Source organism: Octopus bimaculoides, chromosome 26, assembly GCF_046866305.1.
Source record: "Octopus bimaculoides isolate indiv1 chromosome 26, ASM4686630v1, whole genome shotgun sequence".
Taxonomy (NCBI): Eukaryota; Metazoa; Mollusca; class Cephalopoda; order Octopoda; family Octopodidae; genus Octopus; species Octopus bimaculoides.
Genome location: NC_142953.1, coordinates 15,141,995 through 15,161,028, shown reverse-complemented (window position 1 = coordinate 15,161,028; position 19,034 = coordinate 15,141,995).

Genomic DNA, 19,034 nt, shown 5'->3' with positions numbered 1-19,034 from the left:
TGGTGCGTGCGTTGCATGGCGAAAGCCAAGGAAGGAAAGGATTATTGACCGGAAGCATGTGACCATGCCGGTAGCGGGAGAAACAAAGGGAGGAAGTAGAAGAATAGGTGAGCAACAGGGGAAAAGAGAAAGAGAGGAAATACGAGGGGGAAAAAGAGATACGTAGTAGTAACAGAGGAAGAACGAGAGGGGTAAAGCGAGATACGTAGTAGTAAAGAGGAAGAACGAGAGGGGGAAAAAAGAAAGAGAAAGAGATAGAGTAGCGTAGAGGGAGAAACAAAGGGGTCTTTGTGTCTGTGTATGTCTCCCTACCATCGCTTGACAACCAATGTTGGTGTGTTTATGTCCCCAAAACTTTGCGGTTTGGCAAAAGAGATCAATAGAACAAGTACTAGGGTTACAAAGAATAAGTTCTGGGGTCGATTTCTTCGACTAAAGGCAGTGCTCCAGCATGGCTGCAGTCAAATGACTGAAATGTGTAAAAGAGTATATGTAAATTGTGTGTGTAAGTGCACATGTGTACATACACACGTTTAAAGGCACTAAGAGAAAATAACTCCATGTAGCCAGTGGCACGAGGGAGGTACTGAAAGCCATCTATAGCATATTATTAATTTCTTAAAGTTTCATCACAGATAGAGAAAGGAAACAAAAACCCAATGGGAATTATTTGTAACTGAAGAAGGGAGATAACTACAGTAAATGAAAAATTTATGATTGAATTAACATGTTCAGGAAGAAAAGGAGGGTTTGAGGTCTGATCTGATTATGGTTATAGAGACAATGGAATGTAAAAATAGGGTGAGATGGGTTAGTGGTGGGAGTGGGGGAACAAAAGTATGATAGAATGTAGTGAAATTAAAGGAGAGAGGAGGAGGAGAAGCAAGTGTAAGAGAGAGAGGAGGAAACAACATAAGAGATTTGATGTGAAAGTGAAGATTAAGATTATAAAGAAAAACAATAGTATTTTAAATAAATAGATAGTCAGACAAACAGACAGTGAGACAGACAGACAGATATGTACATACATACATACAGAGAGAGATTGATAGATAGATATGTAGATAGGCAGATATGTAAATAGACAGACAGACAGATAGATTAATAGATAAATATGTAGACAGACAGACAGATAGATAGATAGTCAGACAGGCAGACAGATAGACTAACAAATAGATAGATAGATAGAGAGACAGACGCACAGAAAGATAGACAAATAGATAGATAGATAGATAGATGAGTGGATAGATAGATAGATAGATAAAGTAATTAGTAAGTAATCCCTTAATCCTCTTAAGACTTGTTAAAGTGAGCTGCAGGTGGCGAGTGAGATATATATGGTTGGCACATTGTTTGTGTGGTTAATGATTAAACAATGAAAATAACGAATCTTGTTAATTTGGAAAACACACCTTGCAGGTAAATAAAGAAATGAAAACAACACAACCCCACCCCTATCTCACCACTCTTCAATGTTGTAAATTTAATTACTGCTGCAGTAAAGAAAGAAGAAAATACCAAGTGTCTGGATCTGATCTCCTTGAGTGGTGCTGTGGGCAAACATCTTGGTTAGCCTTCAGTTCACCATTGCCTTGTAAGGGTGAAAAGGTCTGTAAAGTGTTGCCTCAGCACAGAAATAACGTATTTACATTTTTATAATTTCCTCACACAGTTAAGGTTTTCTAATACTTGCCTTAGATTTCACACCTGATTCAGGGTGTGTTCTGCATCATCATCATCATAATCACCAACACCATTATCATAACTGCCAATACCACATATGTACACATGTCTATTGAGCCAGTGCCCCTTGACTGGCTCTTGTGTTGGTGGCATGTAAAAAGCACCATCCGAACATGGTCGATGCCAGTGCCTCCTGACTGGCTCCCATGCTGGTGGCACGTAAAAAGCACCCACTACACTTACGGAGTGGTTGACGTTAGGAAGGGCATCCAGCCATAGAAACATTGCCAGATCAGATTGGAGATTAGTGCAGCCCACTGGTGTGGTAGACCTCAGTCAAACCATCCAACCCATGCCAGCGTGGAAAGTGTATGTTAAACAATGATGATGATGATACATACATACATGAATCTATATATATATATAATATATATATATATATATTAAATCTCTGAGCAAAGTATAGACAGTAGTTGGACGACATTGTAAAGTGTATATATATATATATATATATATATATATATATATATATATATATATACATACACATACACATATATGTATCATCATCATCATCATCATCGTTTAACGTCCGCTTTCCATGCTAGCATGGGTTGGACGATTTGACTGAGGACTGGTGAAACCGGATGGCAACACCAGGCTCCAGTCTAATTTGGCAGAGTTTCTACAGCTGGATGCCCTTCCTAACGCCAACCACTCAGAGAGTGTAGTAGGTGCTTATGTAATAAATTTTGGAAAACAAATTTCCAAATCAAACAGGTGCAACCCTTCAGCGCTATATGTATCTACATATTGTACTTCAGGGTCTTATTTATCGTATATTTATATATATATCTATATATCTATAAATATACAAAGCATATTCATTCAATTTTGGGGGATTAATCGATATGCAGGTATTCTATTTCAGATAATACAAATATAACCTAATGAATATATCTCACAGTAAACTCATGGTATCAGTTTGCACATCACAAAATAATACTTAAAGGATATAACCAAAATTACCAGTAGGGTATATAATATTCTTCATTAATTATATCCTACTTTAGTTAATACTTATATTTATTAAATATGAAAGAACTACACGTGTTTCAGTATTGGAAGATTACAATATATATACATATACACAACTATGCTTATTAATTTCATCGTCTTTCGAATTATGAACATATTTACATCATAAGGGTTTTTTCGTTGCAAGGCTTTCTTTTTTAGTTGATTTTCACCTAGCAAGACTTATCGTAGATGGCGTAATAAGTCACACCCGGACAACGTCGGGTTATACTGCTAGTATATATATATATATATATATATATACATATATATATATATATATATATATATATAAGCAATGTTAAATCTCTGAGCGAGGTGTTAACAGTAACTGCACGATAAAGTGAAGTATATTTGCCATTTAAATGTGGCTGACCCCTAAGGGTGGATGTTACTGTTGCTTTTAGCCCCAGGAGAACATCTCCTCCAGCTGGCTTATCAATGTGTCGATAAGCCAGCTGGAGGAGATGTTCTCCTGGGGCTAAAAGCAACAGTAACATCCACCCTTAGGGGTCAGCCACATTTAAATGGCAAATATACTTCACTATATATATATATATATATATAAATAGGTAATATTTTTTACTTTAAGCTTGAAACAGGGTTCTTGTATGCAGTTAACCCAGAGTTGTCGATTCATTATTTTTCTCTTGCTCGCCTACAATATAGTGTGTTATTCTCGGAGATTTTAAGGTGGTAATAGGGCCTTTGGGGTCTATTTCTACAGTGCATGGTGAGGTGTATAACCAATCCCTTGTTATAATTATCTATATATCTATATATATAGATATATATATATATACATATATGTATATACATATATATGTATATATATATATTCATACATATATATATCTATATATATAAAAATGAGAATGTGTGTCTGTCTGTCTGTGTGAATCCCTAAAACTCGAGAACTACGCAACCAATTTCATTCAAATTTTACACATGCCTTACTTAGGGTTCCAGTTGTGTTTTAGTAAAAAAAAATTATTCACTTCTTGCAGAGTTCGAGCACACGGCAACATAATATCTCCTCCACTATTTAAGTATTACGTGTCAAAAGTGAAACAAAAACACTAACTGAAACAATCACATTTCGATACTGTAGTGACAGATACTTTCACAAAGAGAGAAAGAGAGAGACAGAAAGAGAGAGAGAGAGAGAGAGATGTATATGTATACATATACATGTATATGTACACCATTTCGATACTGTAATGACAGATACTTTCAGAGAGAGAGAGAGAGAAAGAGATGTATATGTATACATATAGATGTACACGTATATGTATATATATAGATCTATACATACATGTATATGTATACATATGTGTAGATGTATATATATATATATAGATGTGACTGGTCCCCCCCCTCTCTCTCTCTCTCTCTCTCTTTATATATATATATGATGATGATGATGATGATCTTTTCTCCCGCCATGCCTCTGTCTACCCCTCCATCCTCTCTCTCTCCCCTTCGTAGTTTTTCCTTTAAGGTCTTCAGGTTCTGGCTATATATAAATGAGAAACCCATTCTAAATTATCTCGCTGACGTACTATGACGAAATACCCAAGATGCAGATAAGATAGAGATTTTTATTTATTTACGGCCTCAAACATCTCAATACCTTGCGCTTTAGTTTTTTTCCCTTATTATTTATCTTGTTTCTCTCCATGAAATTCAATTGAATTCAGTTGTTGTCTTAAATTCATGCTTATTCATTTTCTAAGCTTCCTAAATTCATGCTACGTTATATTCTAATCACCCAGAATTCATTGCTCTTTTAAAAAATTACGATTTATGCATTGTTGTCTCTCAAATATTTAAAATCTACAATTAAGAGCCCTCTCTACTCGCTGGCGGTACCTACCCACCACCACTACCCATTTTCCTTTATTCAAAAATTCTTATCGCTCCTTAAAATTATGGCTTTTAAGTGTTGATTTCTCAGCCCAAGAATTACAGCGTGATGTGCTGCTTGACTGGTCCCCCCCCTCTCTCTCTCTCTCTCTCTCTTTATATATATATATGATGATGATGATGATGATCTTTTCTCCCGCCATGCCTCTGTCTACCCCTCCATCCTCTCTCTCTCCCCTTCGTAGTTTTTCCTTTAAGGTCTTCAGGTTCTGGCTATATATAAATGAGAAACCCATTCTAAATTATCTCGCTGACGTACTATGACGAAATACCCAAGATGCAGATAAGATAGAGATTTTTATTTATTTACGGCCTCAAACATCTCAATACCTTGCGCTTTAGTTTTTTTCCCTTATTATTTATCTTGTTTCTCTCCATGAAATTCAATTGAATTCAGTTGTTGTCTTAAATTCATGCTTATTCATTTTCTAAGCTTCCTAAATTCATGCTACGTTATATTCTAATCACCCAGAATTCATTGCTCTTTTAAAAAATTACGATTTATGCATTGTTGTCTCTCAAATATTTAAAATCTACAATTAAGAGCCCTCTCTACTCGCTGGCGGTACCTACCCACCACCACTACCCATTTTCCTTTATTCAAAAATTCTTATCGCTCCTTAAAATTATGGCTTTTAAGTGTTGATTTCTCAGCCCAAGAATTACAGCGTGATGTGCTGCTTGACTGGTCCCCCCCCTCTCTCTCTCTCTCTCTCTCTTTATATATATATATGATGATGATGATGATGATCTTTTCTCCCGCCATGCCTCTGTCTACCCCTCCATCCTCTCTCTCTCCCCTTCGTAGTTTTTCCTTTAAGGTCTTCAGGTTCTGGCTATATATAAATGAGAAACCCATTCTAAATTATCTCGCTGACGTACTATGACGAAATACCCAAGATGCAGATAAGATAGAGATTTTTATTTATTTACGGCCTCAAACATCTCAATACCTTGCGCTTTAGTTTTTTTCCCTTATTATTTATCTTGTTTCTCTCCATGAAATTCAATTGAATTCAGTTGTTGTCTTAAATTCATGCTTATTCATTTTCTAAGCTTCCTAAATTCATGCTACGTTATATTCTAATCACCCAGAATTCATTGCTCTTTTAAAAAATTACGATTTATGCATTGTTGTCTCTCAAATATTTAAAATCTACAATTAAGAGCCCTCTCTACTCGCTGGCGGTACCTACCCACCACCACTACCCATTTTCCTTTATTCAAAAATTCTTATCGCTCCTTAAAATTATGGCTTTTAAGTGTTGATTTCTCAGCCCAAGAATTACAGCGTGATGTGCTGCTTGACTGGTCCCCCCCCTCTCTCTCTCTCTCTCTCTCTTTATATATATATATGATGATGATGATGATGATCTTTTCTCCCGCCATGCCTCTGTCTACCCCTCCATCCTCTCTCTCTCCCCTTCGTAGTTTTTCCTTTAAGGTCTTCAGGTTCTGGCTATATATAAATGAGAAACCCATTCTAAATTATCTCGCTGACGTACTATGACGAAATACCCAAGATGCAGATAAGATAGAGATTTTTATTTATTTACGGCCTCAAACATCTCAATACCTTGCGCTTTAGTTTTTTTCCCTTATTATTTATCTTGTTTCTCTCCATGAAATTCAATTGAATTCAGTTGTTGTCTTAAATTCATGCTTATTCATTTTCTAAGCTTCCTAAATTCATGCTACGTTATATTCTAATCACCCAGAATTCATTGCTCTTTTAAAAAATTACGATTTATGCATTGTTGTCTCTCAAATATTTAAAATCTACAATTAAGAGCCCTCTCTACTCGCTGGCGGTACCTACCCACCACCACTACCCATTTTCCTTTATTCAAAAATTCTTATCGCTCCTTAAAATTATGGCTTTTAAGTGTTGATTTCTCAGCCCAAGAATTACAGCGTGATGTGCTGCTTGACTGGTCCCCCCCCTCTCTCTCTCTCTCTCTCTCTTTATATATATATATGATGATGATGATGATGATCTTTTCTCCCGCCATGCCTCTGTCTACCCCTCCATCCTCTCTCTCTCCCCTTCGTAGTTTTTCCTTTAAGGTCTTCAGGTTCTGGCTATATATAAATGAGAAACCCATTCTAAATTATCTCGCTGACGTACTATGACGAAATACCCAAGATGCAGATAAGATAGAGATTTTTATTTATTTACGGCCTCAAACATCTCAATACCTTGCGCTTTAGTTTTTTTCCCTTATTATTTATCTTGTTTCTCTCCATGAAATTCAATTGAATTCAGTTGTTGTCTTAAATTCATGCTTATTCATTTTCTAAGCTTCCTAAATTCATGCTACGTTATATTCTAATCACCCAGAATTCATTGCTCTTTTAAAAAATTACGATTTATGCATTGTTGTCTCTCAAATATTTAAAATCTACAATTAAGAGCCCTCTCTACTCGCTGGCGGTACCTACCCACCACCACTACCCATTTTCCTTTATTCAAAAATTCTTATCGCTCCTTAAAATTATGGCTTTTAAGTGTTGATTTCTCAGCCCAAGAATTACAGCGTGATGTGCTGCTTGACTGGTCCCCCCCCTCTCTCTCTCTCTCTCTCTCTTTATATATATATATGATGATGATGATGATGATCTTTTCTCCCGCCATGCCTCTGTCTACCCCTCCATCCTCTCTCTCTCCCCTTCGTAGTTTTTCCTTTAAGGTCTTCAGGTTCTGGCTATATATAAATGAGAAACCCATTCTAAATTATCTCGCTGACGTACTATGACGAAATACCCAAGATGCAGATAAGATAGAGATTTTTATTTATTTACGGCCTCAAACATCTCAATACCTTGCGCTTTAGTTTTTTTCCCTTATTATTTATCTTGTTTCTCTCCATGAAATTCAATTGAATTCAGTTGTTGTCTTAAATTCATGCTTATTCATTTTCTAAGCTTCCTAAATTCATGCTACGTTATATTCTAATCACCCAGAATTCATTGCTCTTTTAAAAAATTACGATTTATGCATTGTTGTCTCTCAAATATTTAAAATCTACAATTAAGAGCCCTCTCTACTCGCTGGCGGTACCTACCCACCACCACTACCCATTTTCCTTTATTCAAAAATTCTTATCGCTCCTTAAAATTATGGCTTTTAAGTGTTGATTTCTCAGCCCAAGAATTACAGCGTGATGTGCTGCTTGACTGGTCCCCCCCCTCTCTCTCTCTCTCTCTCTCTTTATATATATATATGATGATGATGATGATGATCTTTTCTCCCGCCATGCCTCTGTCTACCCCTCCATCCTCTCTCTCTCCCCTTCGTAGTTTTTCCTTTAAGGTCTTCAGGTTCTGGCTATATATAAATGAGAAACCCATTCTAAATTATCTCGCTGACGTACTATGACGAAATACCCAAGATGCAGATAAGATAGAGATTTTTATTTATTTACGGCCTCAAACATCTCAATACCTTGCGCTTTAGTTTTTTTCCCTTATTATTTATCTTGTTTCTCTCCATGAAATTCAATTGAATTCAGTTGTTGTCTTAAATTCATGCTTATTCATTTTCTAAGCTTCCTAAATTCATGCTACGTTATATTCTAATCACCCAGAATTCATTGCTCTTTTAAAAAATTACGATTTATGCATTGTTGTCTCTCAAATATTTAAAATCTACAATTAAGAGCCCTCTCTACTCGCTGGCGGTACCTACCCACCACCACTACCCATTTTCCTTTATTCAAAAATTCTTATCGCTCCTTAAAATTATGGCTTTTAAGTGTTGATTTCTCAGCCCAAGAATTACAGCGTGATGTGCTGCTTGACTGGTCCCCCCCTCTCTCTCTCTCTCTTTATATATATATATGATGATGATGATGATGATCTTTTCTCCCGCCATGCCTCTGTCTACCCCTCCATCCTCTCTCTCTCCCCTTCGTAGTTTTTCCTTTAAGGTCTTCAGGTTCTGGCTATATATAAATGAGAAACCCATTCTAAATTATCTCGCTGACGTACTATGACGAAATACCCAAGATGCAGATAAGATAGAGATTTTTATTTATTTACGGCCTCAAACATCTCAATACCTTGCGCTTTAGTTTTTTTCCCTTATTATTTATCTTGTTTCTCTCCATGAAATTCAATTGAATTCAGTTGTTGTCTTAAATTCATGCTTATTCATTTTCTAAGCTTCCTAAATTCATGCTACGTTATATTCTAATCACCCAGAATTCATTGCTCTTTTAAAAAATTACGATTTATGCATTGTTGTCTCTCAAATATTTAAAATCTACAATTAAGAGCCCTCTCTACTCGCTGGCGGTACCTACCCACCACCACTACCCATTTTCCTTTATTCAAAAATTCTTATCGCTCCTTAAAATTATGGCTTTTAAGTGTTGATTTCTCAGCCCAAGAATTACAGCGTGATGTGCTGCTTGACTGGTCCCCCCCCTCTCTCTCTCTCTCTCTCTCTTTATATATATATATGATGATGATGATGATGATCTTTTCTCCCGCCATGCCTCTGTCTACCCCTCCATCCTCTCTCTCTCCCCTTCGTAGTTTTTCCTTTAAGGTCTTCAGGTTCTGGCTATATATAAATGAGAAACCCATTCTAAATTATCTCGCTGACGTACTATGACGAAATACCCAAGATGCAGATAAGATAGAGATTTTTATTTATTTACGGCCTCAAACATCTCAATACCTTGCGCTTTAGTTTTTTTCCCTTATTATTTATCTTGTTTCTCTCCATGAAATTCAATTGAATTCAGTTGTTGTCTTAAATTCATGCTTATTCATTTTCTAAGCTTCCTAAATTCATGCTACGTTATATTCTAATCACCCAGAATTCATTGCTCTTTTAAAAAATTACGATTTATGCATTGTTGTCTCTCAAATATTTAAAATCTACAATTAAGAGCCCTCTCTACTCGCTGGCGGTACCTACCCACCACCACTACCCATTTTCCTTTATTCAAAAATTCTTATCGCTCCTTAAAATTATGGCTTTTAAGTGTTGATTTCTCAGCCCAAGAATTACAGCGTGATGTGCTGCTTGACTGGTCCCCCCCCTCTCTCTCTCTCTCTCTCTCTTTATATATATATATGATGATGATGATGATGATCTTTTCTCCCGCCATGCCTCTGTCTACCCCTCCATCCTCTCTCTCTCCCCTTCGTAGTTTTTCCTTTAAGGTCTTCAGGTTCTGGCTATATATAAATGAGAAACCCATTCTAAATTATCTCGCTGACGTACTATGACGAAATACCCAAGATGCAGATAAGATAGAGATTTTTATTTATTTACGGCCTCAAACATCTCAATACCTTGCGCTTTAGTTTTTTTCCCTTATTATTTATCTTGTTTCTCTCCATGAAATTCAATTGAATTCAGTTGTTGTCTTAAATTCATGCTTATTCATTTTCTAAGCTTCCTAAATTCATGCTACGTTATATTCTAATCACCCAGAATTCATTGCTCTTTTAAAAAATTACGATTTATGCATTGTTGTCTCTCAAATATTTAAAATCTACAATTAAGAGCCCTCTCTACTCGCTGGCGGTACCTACCCACCACCACTACCCATTTTCCTTTATTCAAAAATTCTTATCGCTCCTTAAAATTATGGCTTTTAAGTGTTGATTTCTCAGCCCAAGAATTACAGCGTGATGTGCTGCTTGACTGGTCCCCCCCTCTCTCTCTCTCTCTCTCTCTCTTTATATATATATATGATGATGATGATGATGATCTTTTCTCCCGCCATGCCTCTGTCTACCCCTCCATCCTCTCTCTCTCCCCTTCGTAGTTTTTCCTTTAAGGTCTTCAGGTTCTGGCTATATATAAATGAGAAACCCATTCTAAATTATCTCGCTGACGTACTATGACGAAATACCCAAGATGCAGATAAGATAGAGATTTTTATTTATTTACGGCCTCAAACATCTCAATACCTTGCGCTTTAGTTTTTTTCCCTTATTATTTATCTTGTTTCTCTCCATGAAATTCAATTGAATTCAGTTGTTGTCTTAAATTCATGCTTATTCATTTTCTAAGCTTCCTAAATTCATGCTACGTTATATTCTAATCACCCAGAATTCATTGCTCTTTTAAAAAATTACGATTTATGCATTGTTGTCTCTCAAATATTTAAAATCTACAATTAAGAGCCCTCTCTACTCGCTGGCGGTACCTACCCACCACCACTACCCATTTTCCTTTATTCAAAAATTCTTATCGCTCCTTAAAATTATGGCTTTTAAGTGTTGATTTCTCAGCCCAAGAATTACAGCGTGATGTGCTGCTTGACTGGTCCCCCCCCTCTCTCTCTCTCTCTCTCTCTTTATATATATATATGATGATGATGATGATGATCTTTTCTCCCGCCATGCCTCTGTCTACCCCTCCATCCTCTCTCTCTCCCCTTCGTAGTTTTTCCTTTAAGGTCTTCAGGTTCTGGCTATATATAAATGAGAAACCCATTCTAAATTATCTCGCTGACGTACTATGACGAAATACCCAAGATGCAGATAAGATAGAGATTTTTATTTATTTACGGCCTCAAACATCTCAATACCTTGCGCTTTAGTTTTTTTCCCTTATTATTTATCTTGTTTCTCTCCATGAAATTCAATTGAATTCAGTTGTTGTCTTAAATTCATGCTTATTCATTTTCTAAGCTTCCTAAATTCATGCTACGTTATATTCTAATCACCCAGAATTCATTGCTCTTTTAAAAAATTACGATTTATGCATTGTTGTCTCTCAAATATTTAAAATCTACAATTAAGAGCCCTCTCTACTCGCTGGCGGTACCTACCCACCACCACTACCCATTTTCCTTTATTCAAAAATTCTTATCGCTCCTTAAAATTATGGCTTTTAAGTGTTGATTTCTCAGCCCAAGAATTACAGCGTGATGTGCTGCTTGACTGGTCCCCCCCCTCTCTCTCTCTCTCTCTCTCTCTTTATATATATATATGATGATGATGATGATGATCTTTTCTCCCGCCATGCCTCTGTCTACCCCTCCATCCTCTCTCTCTCCCCTTCGTAGTTTTTCCTTTAAGGTCTTCAGGTTCTGGCTATATATAAATGAGAAACCCATTCTAAATTATCTCGCTGACGTACTATGACGAAATACCCAAGATGCAGATAAGATAGAGATTTTTATTTATTTACGGCCTCAAACATCTCAATACCTTGCGCTTTAGTTTTTTTCCCTTATTATTTATCTTGTTTCTCTCCATGAAATTCAATTGAATTCAGTTGTTGTCTTAAATTCATGCTTATTCATTTTCTAAGCTTCCTAAATTCATGCTACGTTATATTCTAATCACCCAGAATTCATTGCTCTTTTAAAAAATTACGATTTATGCATTGTTGTCTCTCAAATATTTAAAATCTACAATTAAGAGCCCTCTCTACTCGCTGGCGGTAACCCGCCCTCCCACCCCCTCCACCGGAAGTTCATTCCTCTGTCATCCCTCTGTCATCCCACCCCCTCCACCGGAAGTTCATTCCTCTGTCATCCCACCCCCTCCACCGGAAGTTCATTCCTCTGTCATCCCACCCCCTCCCACCGGAAGTTCATTCCTCTGCCATCCCACCCCCTCCACCGGAAGTTCATTCCTCTGTCATCCCACCCCCTCCACCGGAAGTTCATTCCTCTGACATCCCACCCCCTCCACCGGAAGTTCATTCCTCTGCCATCCCACCCCCTCCACCGGAAGTTCATTCCTCTGCCATCCCACCCCCTCCACCGGAAGTTCATTCCTCTGTCATCCCACCCCCTCCACCGGAAGTTCATTCCTCTGTCATCCCACCCCTCCACCGGAAGTTCATTCCTCTGTCATCCCACCCCCTCCACCGGAAGTTCATTCCTCTGTCATCCCACCCCTCCACCGGAAGTTCATTTCTCTGTCATCCCGCCCCCTCCACCGGAAGTTCATTCCTCTGTCATCCCACCCCTCCACCGGTAGTTCATTCCTCTGTCATCCCACCCCTCCACCGGAAGTTCATCCCTTTGTCATCCTGTCAACCTCGGCTGTCTCCCGGAACCCATCTAGTGGCCTTGGCCATCCTCTCCCCTACCTTTGGGTAGCGCATTAAGGTTGAGAAATGTTTGCAGGTTGTAGGTAATGTTTTGCTTATGAATTCTTCCAATTGCAAGTTTTCTTTTCAGGTACACGACACTGCTTTTCCTCTTCCCAGGCTACAGGCCCACACCCCCAACACCCATACTGTTAGGATTGGCACTCTCAACGTCGGCACGCTGAAAGGTAGATCTGGTGAAATTGTTGAGATGCTTGAACGGAGATGCGTAGATATGTGCTGCATCCAGGAAGTAAGATGGAGAGGAGGTTCTGCAAGGTTCCTCACAGGCAAAGAACACAGGTACAAGATTTTCTGGGCAGGGAACACTGACGGGGTCGGGGGCGTAGGAATACTTCTAGCGGAGAAATGGGTGGATAAGGTAATCGAGGTCGTTAGAGTAAGTGACAGAGTACTTAAGATCAGACTAGTGCTTCATCATAGATTAGCTACTGTCATCTCAGCCTATGCACCTCAACCTGGGCTACCAGATGGTCTGAAAGACCAATTCTATGACACCCTCTTGCAAACTACCTCGTCGACGAGTGACAGGGACCTTCTCTTTGTGGCTGGAGACTTCAACGGTCATGTCGGACGTCGTGCTGGGGGCTTCCATGGCATACATGGAGGCTATGGCTTCGGTTCCCGCAACGAGGAGGGAACCAGACTGCTGGAGTTCTGTGATGCAACCAATCTTATGGTCTGCAATACCAACTTCAGGAAACCTGCCAGTCACCTAGTCACCTACCGCTCCGGCAGACACTCTAGCCAAATCGACTACATCCTCGCCAGAAATAGGGAAAGAGGGCGGCTTATAAATGCCAAAACCTACCCTGGCGAAGAATGTACCCCACAACATAGATTAGTAGTTAGCGACTTTGGGATCAAGGCAAAATGGGTGCCCAGAATTAGACAGGCTTGGAGAAGAAGGGTGTGGAAGCTTAAAGACCCTGCAAACGGACAGAGACTTAGAGACAAGTTACTTGAAGCATTTAACGAAATAGAAGGGGATATAGCATCATACAACGTGGAAGACAATTGGAGATTTCTGCGGGACAACCTGTTGAAAGCCACCGACCAGATTTGTGGGTGGTGTAAGGTCCCCTCCCAACCCAGAGTAACGTGGTGGTGGAACAAGGAGGTAGACAGGGCTATTAGACAAAAGAAACAAGCTTGGAAGGACTGGAAGAACGGTGGTAGCAGGAAATTGTACCAATGTGCCAGAAGGGAGGCTAGGCGACAGGTTTATTTAGCCAGAGGGGAAGCAGATAAGGAAAGATTTGCCAATGTTCTGCGCCGTGAGGACCAAAGACTCGAGGTATTTCGGGTTGCAAGACAGTGTAGGAGAGAGAATAGTGATGTTGTAGGAGAGAAATGTGTTCGCATGGATGATGGTACGCTTGCATTAAATGAGGATGCAAAGAAAGAGGTCTGGAGATGCCACTACGATAGATTGCTTAATAAAGAGAATGAATGGGAGAAAGAGAGCCTGCCTTATGTCGACCCAATAGAGGGACCAGCTATCCGAGTTGATAGTACCAGGGTAGATAAAGCAATTAAGAGTATGAAGACCGGGAAAGCCCCCGGCCCATCAGGAATCACTGCAGAGATGCTCAAAATATCTGGCAGTGTTGGCTATAGCCTAGTCACCCGTATTACGAACCAGGTGATACACGAAGGAGTCATACCCTATGACTGGTGTAGCAGCATCATAGTCAACTGCTACAAAGGTAAAGGGGACGCTTTAGATACAAATAATTACAGAGGCATCAAGCTGTTAGATCAGGTTATGAAAGTTACAGAGAGGGTCATAGCCCAACTAATTAGGGAGCGAATCAATTTAGATGAGATGCAGTTTGGGTTCGTGCCAGGTAAAAGCACTACTGATGCCTTATTTCTAGTGAGACAGTTGCAAGAGAAATACCTAGCCAAGGATAAACCTCTGTACCTGGCTTTCGTTGACATGGAGAAAGCCTTTGACAGGGTCCCCCGATCCCTTATCTGGTGGTCAATGAGGAAACTTGGGATAGAAGAATGGCTAGTGAGAGCTGTGCGAGCCATGTACAGAGATGCGGCCAGTAAGGTGAGGGTTGGAAATGAGTACAGCAATGAATTCCGGGTAGAGGTAGGGGTCCACCAAGGTTCCGTCCTCAGCCCCCTATTATTTACCATAGTCCTCCAGGCAATCACAGAGGAGTTCAAGACAGGTTGCCCCTGGGAGCTCCTCTATGCTGATGACCTTGCCCTAATTGCGGAGTCACTATCAGAACTAGAGGAGAAGTTTCAGGTGTGGAAGCAAGGTCTAGAATTGAAGGGCCTTAGAGTCAACCTAGCTAAAACCAAAATCCTAATAAGTAGGAAGGTAGATAAAACACAAACCCCTTCAGGTAGATGGCCCTGCTCAGTATGTAGAAAAGGAGTAGGTAGTAACTCTATAAGATGTACCCCGTGCAAGCTATGGACACATAAGAGGTGCAGCAACATCAAAGGCAGGTTAACTAGCAAGTTAGTTTTTGTTTGTGGCAGATGTTCAGGTGCAATAAAGACTGCAAACAAACAGGAAACAACTTCTATCTCATTCCAGGGTGAAAAACTAGAGGTAGTCGATAGCTTCCGCTATCTGGGCGACCAAGTTAGTAGTGGGGGTGGGTGCGCTGAAAGTGTAGCTGCTAGAATAAGAATAGCCTGGGCAAAGTTTAGAGAGCTCTTACCCCTGCTGGCGACAAAGGGACTCTCACTCAGAGTAAAAGGCAGACTGTATGACGCATGCGTACGAACAACCATGCTACATGGCAGTGAAACATGGACTGTAACTGCTGAGGACATACGTAAGCTCGCAAGGAATGAAGCCAGTATGCTCCGTTGGATGTGTAATGTCAATGTGAATACCCGTCAGAGTGTAAGTATCTTGAGAGAAAAGCTGAACATTAGAAGCATCAGTTGTGGCGTGCAAGAGAGACGATTGCGCTGGTATGGACATGTGGTGAGAATGGAGGAGGATAGCTGCGTGAAAAAGTGCCACACCCTAACAGTTGAGGGAACCCGTGGAAGAGGTAGGCCCAGGAAGACCTGGGCTGAGGTGGTGAGGCAAGACCTTCGTACATTGGGCCTCACCGAGGCGATGACTACGGACCGAGACCTTTGGAAATGGGCTGTGCGTGAGAAGACCCGGCAAGCCAAGTAAGATCGTTGCCAGTGCCCCTGGACTGGTTCTTGTGCGGGTGGCACATGAGATGCACCATTTTGAGCGTGGCCGTTGCCAGTACCGCCTGACTGGCTCCTGTAGGATTTTCGAGCGAGATCGTTGCCAGTGCCCCTGGACTGGCTTGTGCGGGTGGCACATAAAAGACACCATTTCGAGCGTGGCCGTTTTCGTGCGGGTGACACGTAAAAGCACCCACTACACTCTCTGAGTGGTTGGCGTTAGGAAGGGCATCCAGCTGTAGAAACTCTGCCAAATCAGACTGGAGCCTGGTGTTGCCATCCGGTTTCACCAGTCCTCAGTCAAATCGTCCAACCCATGCTAGCATGGAAAGCGGACGTTAAACGATGATGATGATGATGATGATATACATATATACATGCATACAGATATCTATACATATATACACCCATCACACATACATACACATGCACACAAACACACACATTAGTCATTTGTTTTCTTATCCAAAACTATGTCAAAAGTACTGAATGGATCTTTATGAAATTTGGAAATTATATTCTTTGCATAACGGCCATAACTCCCATGAGAATTCATATATTTTTGATGTTGATGAAATTTTAACCCGAACATAACAGATGAGCATTATTTAGAAAATGATGTCACACGTTATCGAGGCTACCATTCTTTCTGGATGTGCAAAAGGGGATGACGTCTTTATTCCAAGAATTCCTCTTACTCCATCAGGAGCAGACATTCCTTTTACATTCAGAAGACTACAATTCCCCCTTCGTGTGACTTTTGCCATGTCCATAAACAAATCTCAGGGTCAAACACTGTCTGTAGCTGGTCTTCTCTTGGAAGAGCCCTGCTTCTCACATGGACAACTGTATGTTGGCTGCTCAAGAGTGGGCAGCAACAAAAAACCTATTTGTATATGCTCCATTAGGGAAAACAAGGAACATAGTTTACAATGAGGTGTTATAATCACAACAGCAAGAAAGTATGTACATGATCACCTTCTTTTACGAAACTTCATTGACTTTCATATATTTATATTGATATACATATATATATACGTGTGTTTGGGTGCGTGTGTGTGTATATATACATCTCTATATATAAAGATGATGCGTAGTCTAGACGGCGTTTTTAGATTTCATTATTCTCTTTAACCCGGGCAACGCCGGGTATTTCTGCTAGTATATATATATATATATATATATATATATATATATATATATATATATATATTCATACATACATATATATATATATATATATATATATAAAGAGAGAGAGAGAGAGAGAGAGAGAGAGAGAGATGTATATAATTATACATTTGTACGTATATATATGTATATACATATATATATGTTTCATTAAGTACATGAAACATATAAAAAAGGTTGTTTTTCATATATACAAACATAGAATTAAAAGATACACCCCCCCACACACACACACATGAACCAGTCTAAGGGCAATATAGGTGTGTGTATACCCAACTAAATACTTTTGCCAGGAGGGAGGCTGTGTTTGTTCTTAAACTTCTTCTGTACTTGTCTGCATCTAAATGTGTGTCACCTTGGTACAGGGACTGCTTTGTTCCTCTTCTACACAGACGGATACATACATACATATATGTGAATGTGTGTGTGTGTGTGTGTGTGTGTGTGTGTGTGTTTGTATACATCTAGCCACCCACTGCCATTGAATGAAACCTTTTAAGTATAGAGTCCATAATCCTAATTACTTAACCTATGACACATGCACCCTACTATTTGTCACTCACTCATATATATATATATATATATATATATATATAAAAACATAAATATATATGTATACGTATATAAACATATACATATATATATATATATGTATATGAACATATATATATATATATATATATATATATATATATATATATATATATATATATATATACTTATATATATATATATAAACATACATATGCAAATATACATATATAAACATACATATATATATATACACACACACATGGACGCATGCACACACACACGCACATATGTATGAGAGTGGAATTTATAGGAAAGATCTAGGGGAATAATTACAAGGTAGCTAAATGTTGTTTAAGTGTCCCAGGAAACAGTGGTCGCAGTTGTGTGGGATCTGATTCCAGGGAGAAGCGAGATGTATCTAGGAGAAAATAGGGAAAATTTAAAATGGAGACAAACGCTCAGGATGTTATTGTAACATTTATATCTTCATATCTTCTACATATGTTTTGATGAATGCATTTAAAATACATCTGACAGGAAGAATTATGGTCAGCTATGCATCAATCTCACCAGAAAAGATATAGACAACAACACTCATCAAATAGACATTTTCACAGGAGCAGGTGGCATGTAAAAAACACCTTTTTGAGCGTGGCCGTTGCCAGTACTGTGTGACTGGCCCTCGTGCTGGTGGCACGTAAAAGCACTCACTACACTCTCGGAGTGGTTGGCATTAGGAAGGGCATCCAGCTGTAGAAACTCTGTCAGATCAGATTGGAGCCTGGTGCAGCCTTCTGGCTTGCCAGTCCTCAGTCAAATCGTCCAACCCATGCTAGCATGGAAAGCGGATGTTAAATGATGATGATGATGATAGTAAGCCCTAAAATATGACGTATTTATACATATGCATGCACACGTACACACATGCTTATATGCAACATGCATACATAAACATATATATATATATATATATATATATATATATATATATATATACACATACACACATACATATATATATATATATATATATATATATATATATACACAAATATACATACATACATACACATAAACACACACACACATATATCCATATTTATATTTTTACCAACATTGACACAACCAGGAATAATAGAACTCAAAAGATATGAGCATATGGATATTTTTATTGATATTCAGCAGAAGTAACAGAGTGACTAAAGGTCTGAGAGTTTCGTGTGTTGGTACTTTATGAAATTAGTTACAAGTTGAAGGTCTGTGTGTTTTAATAAGTTTTGAAATCATGTCTAGTTGGTCATTTTCGAAAGCTTCTTATTAAAATATCAAACCGGTTTCCACAATTTTT